The 6658-nt window shown below is 29.5% G+C and overlaps 1 protein-coding gene across 1 annotated transcript in view; it reads left to right on the top strand.

Annotated features, from left to right (window-relative positions):
• The window catches only part of LOC134271766 (toll-like receptor 6), a 268180-nt gene that overhangs the window by 236181 nt on the left and 25341 nt on the right, over nt 1-6658 (top strand). The gene's annotated exons all lie outside the window — the stretch shown is intronic.

Genomic DNA, 6658 nt, shown 5'->3' with positions numbered 1-6658 from the left:
AATTTGTTTTATAAGAAGAAATTTTTTAGTAAAATACTACATTAAAGCAAAAGTATAGATAATGTACAATCTACTCAATTTAGAATTAATTTTATCGATGAAATAAAAGTATATACTCTAGTCCCATTTTTCACTGTTTGTTTCCCTACTAATCCCAACAATTGATCATGAGTTAAGATGGTACACAATACCTTCATGTTTTTATAAACATCCGTAAATTATCTTATTTGGTTAGGTTGAGTGTTTTTTATAGAGTCGTATATTGAGAAACTGTCCTCCATAGCGTGTGCGGTATCGATAACAACATTTGATTAATAAATATAATGCTGAACTATTACCAATCAGTTTTCATGTCCTCCAGACTTTGTCGCCTTTGCTATTTCTTTTAAAAAGTAACGAGTTGATCATATATCATCTGTTCAATATAGCTAAAACAATTTTGAGTTTGGGTTGCAACTGCTATAAAGGGGTAATCATTTTTAAGTTTCTTTTTTAGAATTCCTAATAATCGAATTGGATAGGAGGTAACAAGTACTTGCACGTAACAAAAATACAAAACGGGTTTTAAGAAAAGTACTGTAAAGCATCTTCCTCAACTTCTTTTGAAATCATTAACAACACAAAATTGGAAGAAGAAACCTAGTTTTACTTGGCAAATCTTTCAAAAAGGTTGTTGCTACTACTTAACGAAAAGGAGTTTTAAGAAATTTGTATCACAATCAAAAGCATCAAGTGTTAAGACTTTTACACGTTTAAACGCGCCATTTATACAAGAACATTTAAAGTTCAATAAAATCGCAGATAATTTAGAATCATAAATATCTACTTCGCCAATAAAAAAATTCAATTACTTTGCATGCGGTGTTACTGGTTTTCTGAAAACGTATTCTGTAAGAAGTTCATTGATATTGTCAATTATGTACTCTAGGGTTTCTAAAAATACAAGTATTTAAAGTGCATGGCTTTTCCTGAAAATAATTTTTAATGTTTCGCAGATAAAGTTTTCCAACAAATCGATATATTTCCTGTTACTGTGTTGTGTTGGTGGGTATATGAAGCAAAATGAAAGAACTGTTGCGACAATCAATTCAAAAATATATCGTTGACGTTTTCAACTTTATAATATTCAGCTTCAATTGATGGCCTGATGTTATTATGCATATTCAAACCTAGTTTCAATCTATTCTAAAAATGGTATGGGTGCAGTATTCAAAGAATTTTATTTATTTAGTTGTTATCTAATTATTAAAAAAATAATTACCAAAGTTTCAAGGGATAAAAATTAATATGTTGTTTTCAACGCTCGAACATGTTAAATTTGAATAATGCACCTTATATGTACCATTTAGAGGAATGCATCCTTTTACTTTATCACAGAGGCTGCTTCTGCAAGAACATATGCTTTGACAACGATCTCCAAAGAAGGGATATTCACAAGGAATGCTACAATTTAGTCCTAAGTACCCAGAAGGACATCCTACGAAATGAAACAAAAATACATTCTAAGAAGTTACTCTATGTTAAATGTTGTCAAAAATATTTGAGATTGACAATAACTTACTGACACATTCCGCGATCTCAGAATTCCAATATGTGTTAGCACAACATCCCTTAAAGAAGTCTTTTCTGTAATTCAATTTTACTCCTACATGTAATAAAACAGTATAAAAGATTTTTTTTAATAAATAAGTTAAAAAAAAAAAAAAAAAAAAAAAAAAGTCTTACCCACATGGACCTTCTGCAGAAAAAACAGAATGTGTATAAAGTACCAAAAATACAAAAGTTTTACTAGTCATCTTATGGCTTCAATTTTACCAGCATGCGCTAAATCTGTTAAAAAATAATCAAAAAATTTCACAATCATATTTGTACTTTAATAATTGTAAACAACATCCGTTTCCTAAATGTCAAAAGGGTTCGATGTGAAATCAGAGATTTGTTTTAATTTTTATTTCATGTATGATTTGTAGCGTGTGATTCATTCACACTCATGCATTTTCGCTCGGTCGCAAAGCTTTATTTTTTTCTTCAATTTTTTTTCTTTAGCTACAGAAACTGCGTTAATCTAAAAATTATATATATTCAGAATAATTATTTCATGCAATAGATAACAAATATTTACTAAAATGTTAGAAAAATAATTATGAGACAAAGGTTTGTCCCTTTGCTAAGGATATCTTCACATAAGGTCTTGTATTCTGATTGATCTAAAATATTTTCTATAACCGAAAACGTTTTTAAATTAATAAAAAGCTAAATCAAGCTTGACTTAAAATCAATAAGCATTTGAAAGTAATTTTCCCGACTTTTTTTTTTACATTTGAAAAAATTAAAAACATGCCATGTCTATTTCCCTTCCTTTCCTGTTTGAATAAGGTGTCTTTCTTGATATGAAAATGCTTTTCTGGATCATAAGCAGTACAGATTAATGCAGTACTAATTTGTATGAAACAGAAAGAGAAGAATGATTTTAGTATTTCTGTTTGTTATCTCCATAAGTTTCATCTCAAGAACTTTCTATCAATTTACAGAAACTATTTCATATTATCTTCGGAAATGAATTTAATGACCTCGATAACAAAAAAGTACTTTGTCAATATTTAAACTAAGAGGTACACATTTTGTTTTCGCACCTCCTCATTTAAACACTGACAAAATATTTCGTCTTTATACTCCATTTTACGCGGGGTTTCAATGTGTCAGCTCAGTACTTGCAGTACTAATAATTTTTCTTTTGAATACAAGAATGTATAATAATACAAAAGTATTATAATACACTTTTTTGCCATTGAAAACATTGATGGTTTATTCCATAATAAAAAAGCTTTTTCGATGTTTATCCTTTTGAAATAATTATCACTTTCTGTCAAAAGAATTGTTTGTCAACTTTTAATTTTAAAAAGAACTAGATGCATTAATGACCAATATTTGCCCCCAAAATCAAACTTTGACGCAGAAATAAATATGTTCTAATATATGAATTTGTGGTATCCCTCTACTATATAAACATGCAGAGAGCAAATATGTTTTATTATCTGTATGAAGTCATTCACGGTTCATAAGGCAATACGCGACCTTATCACACGGCGCATTAATATCAACAAGTACATAAATATTGAAATAACTTGCTTTTCATGTATAAAAATGAAAAAAAAAATACGCAAGTAAATGACAATTGTTTTATTGACAATGTAAAACAAGTTTCAATACAGTTTTTGGGCGATCGATTTAACCTGTATAAGTAGACAATATAGACCTATGGCCCACCGGTAGAAAACTATCCTTTGTGTACAAGTTTTGTGTCAGCTGCACAATCTCTAATGTTTTACCCTTTTTATTATTTTTTGGTAGACCTTTAGCTAAATTTCCCTGATAAACTATATTTTTTTCATTAAATTCTGCTCACGATAAATTTTTAAACCTGTTGGAAAATATCAAAGCATTGCAATCACACCACGAACCACTGACAAACACTTCGGCGTTGTAACATTATTTAAGCTGTCTATCGCATCCATCCATCCATCCATCCCTTTCTTTGCGACCAAATTTCCTCCAACTTTTTACCATCAATCTTCGGACGTGTCTGTTTAGCTTTAACTATCAATAATCATGATAAAAAATATTCAGAGAGAAAAAATTGTTCACTATTACTGATCACAAGTAGCTTTTCACAAAATATTCTCTTCGAAATAGAATTCTTTGCCTGATGATTTTAAGACTTTCAAGCTGATTTAAACCTTGTGTAATTTTGCAAAATCTACGACAAACAGTTAGTACAATAATTTATATTCGAAATTATTCAATTGTCTGTCTCAAATGTATATATACGTAAGTGACAAGTTTTAAAAATTTCAGTGGGAATTGAAGTGGGTCGGTACGTGATCAAAACTTCTGAGGAGGCCTTCTTTATTTACAGGATTTGATCGAGTGACCGACTCACTTCAATTTCCATTGAATTTTCAAACATTTTATTTATTTCTTAAAAATAGGAGGATATTTGCAGACTTCAAAGCGCTAAATATTTTTAGAAGCCTTACCTCTTTGTTTGATAGAACGTCTGGAAAATGAAGTTAATTTGAAATTTCCTTGATTCATACAGAAAAAGGATGCATTTTGCGTCTATATTTTGATTATTATTGGCTTATTTTTAGTCTGCAGATATCTCCTATTTTAAAACATAAATACATTGTGTATATATCTCTCTGTCAAAATTTGATTTTGGGGACAAATATTGTTCATTACCGCATAAAGTCCTTTGTTGGATCTACAATTCTGTTCTCAGGCTGATGCAAAATTTATTAGTTTTATTAGATTGTGAACGACAAAAAAAAAGTCCTTACAAAGAATTTTTTTGATTATCAGATCTTAAAAGCATTCTTAAGCAATCACCCCCCCCCCCCCCCCCCCCCCAAAAAAAAAATAAAATAAGAGTTTAATGAAAGCCATCCTTATTTTTAGATTATGTATTTATGATCGACTTTGCTTTAAGAAGCTTTTAAGGGAGTAAAAAATATAGAGTAAAATAAAATTAGATATCAACAAAATATTTATACTTTTAATAGTATGTGAACTTTGGTGAACAAGTTTAAGAGTTTAAAGGATGTCCAGTCCTACACATTATTGCATGAATTTCCTGATATCCAGATTGCATATTTCAAGGTCGGAAAGGCTCTTTAAAACATAATCATATTATGAAATAAAAATGTTTTATATATATATATATATGTAATCACTGATTGTGTGTAGCAAGTTGAATATCACTTACTCAAAAGAAGTTTTAAAAGTTAGAAATGGTAAAAGCGTATTAAATAAATAGCATTAAATATTCAGACTTTATAGCGTTTAAACGCGACATTTACAGACATTGTTCAAGATTTATCAACGTCTAATAAAACGCACTAATTTAGAATCATCAATTTCACCAATGTAAATTGTGTGCTCCGGGGTAAGAAATAATATAGTATGAAAGCCTTTCATCTGCCTTTCAACTGCCGCTAGAGTTCGGTGTTATAAACGATAGCTCATTGTCAAAACTTATTTAGAACAAGTCCAAGGTTTTAATTGTTCTTAAAGTAAGTCAATTTTTAGCGTTTCCCAAATCTTCCTTCGCTGCCGGTAGAATCAAATGGTATTAAAATTTAGCATGAAACATATTGAGATAATGAACAGTATTCAAGATCAAAAGTCCATAAAACAATACAAAATAGGAGCAGAGCAAACATGGAATATAAAACTTTCTATTTTCAATCAAAATATACAGTGGAATCTATCCACCATCTTAATTTTAACCTGATTGAAATTTTAAACTTGGTCGTTCTTCTTCGACTTTAGTAACATGAATATGATAATTAATGGTTGCTTTTACTTGTAAATATATATATATATTTAAATATAGATAGCACAAAAACGCACATATAAAAATGTGACATTATATTTTCTTTCTCATGACAATCGTCAAAAAGAGTTAAAAATCTTGAATATAGTCCGTTCTTCATTCATTTGATCCCGTTTTTTCAGGTAGAGAGAAGACATTCCCCTTCTTTTGGTTAACTCTTTTGTGTATAAAACAATGTAAGGAACCCTTTTGTTAACATACCAATACAAAGCTGAAGCAGCCTATATATCATTCCTATAAACGATAACTCATAAATTGGCACTCAGATGTTCATTTTCATACTTAAGTTACCTGTCCTTAAAACACAACATCGTGCAGTTTAATTTTGATAATTAAACATTTTAATGATTTAAATAAAGGTATGCATAAAGTGTTGTGTTTTTTTTTTTTTTTTTTTGATAATTTTATGTACCTATAAATCTTTCTAAAGAATGTTTTACAACATGTGCAACTTCAAAAATTAATTGAAAGGCCTACTATATGTAACTAAGGTGCACTATTTCTCAAGAACATTATTTATAATGTTTCCCAGAGAAGGTTTTCCAACAACTCTCTGAATTTCCAATTACAAGCAAAGTGAATTTTAATTGCTGTTGGTATCAATTCAATTTAAGATAAATTGATGAGGTTTTTCCGGTTTACAATATTTATTCAGTCTCAATTGTTAATTTCATGTATCCAATTTAAGTTGACACCAGAAAGTCTAGCACGATTATAATATAATTGGATGTTTAAATGCAGAGAAATTAGCCACAAAACCAGCAATTAAATTTTATATTGGTGTTCTTGAGAAGATTTTTAAAAGACTATTTTTTTATATACATTTCTAACAAAACTTTAATAACCCACTGTCCCTTTCCTACCTCAAGTAGTTATGATTTGAACAAATTTGAATTTAACCAAGGATGCTTCCAAATAAATGAAACAAAGAGGTAGATTCACTTACTCCATATAATGGCCCTGTCAATATACTAATTATCCAACCAAGTCCTAACGTCCCATTTCGAACATCAACATAAAGTAGAGACTTAGTGCTTTCATTTCCTATCAAAAAAATTTCCTCTGAGAGTCCAAGTTTGGAAACACAGGCGTTGTGAAACTGCAATGTTCTTGATTTTTGAAGAAAATGGGTGAAATCGAGTATCTTCAACTTTTGATAAAAATGTGAGCCCACCCTGCGATCCAAAAAAAAAATTCACGAATTAGAAAATCTTCTGAAACAGTTCTTTCATTATATAATTAAACATTTTAGATCAGAGGTTG

The sequence above is a fragment of the Saccostrea cucullata genome, unplaced genomic scaffold (assembly GCF_032062105.1).
Source record: "Saccostrea cucullata isolate Sc308-1 unplaced genomic scaffold, CSIRO_AGI_Scuc_v1 ctg3360, whole genome shotgun sequence".
In the NCBI taxonomy this organism is placed as follows: domain Eukaryota; kingdom Metazoa; phylum Mollusca; class Bivalvia; order Ostreida; family Ostreidae; genus Saccostrea; species Saccostrea cuccullata.
The sequence above is the reverse complement of the archived record's forward strand: the minus strand, read 5'-3'. Positions and strand labels throughout refer to the sequence as shown.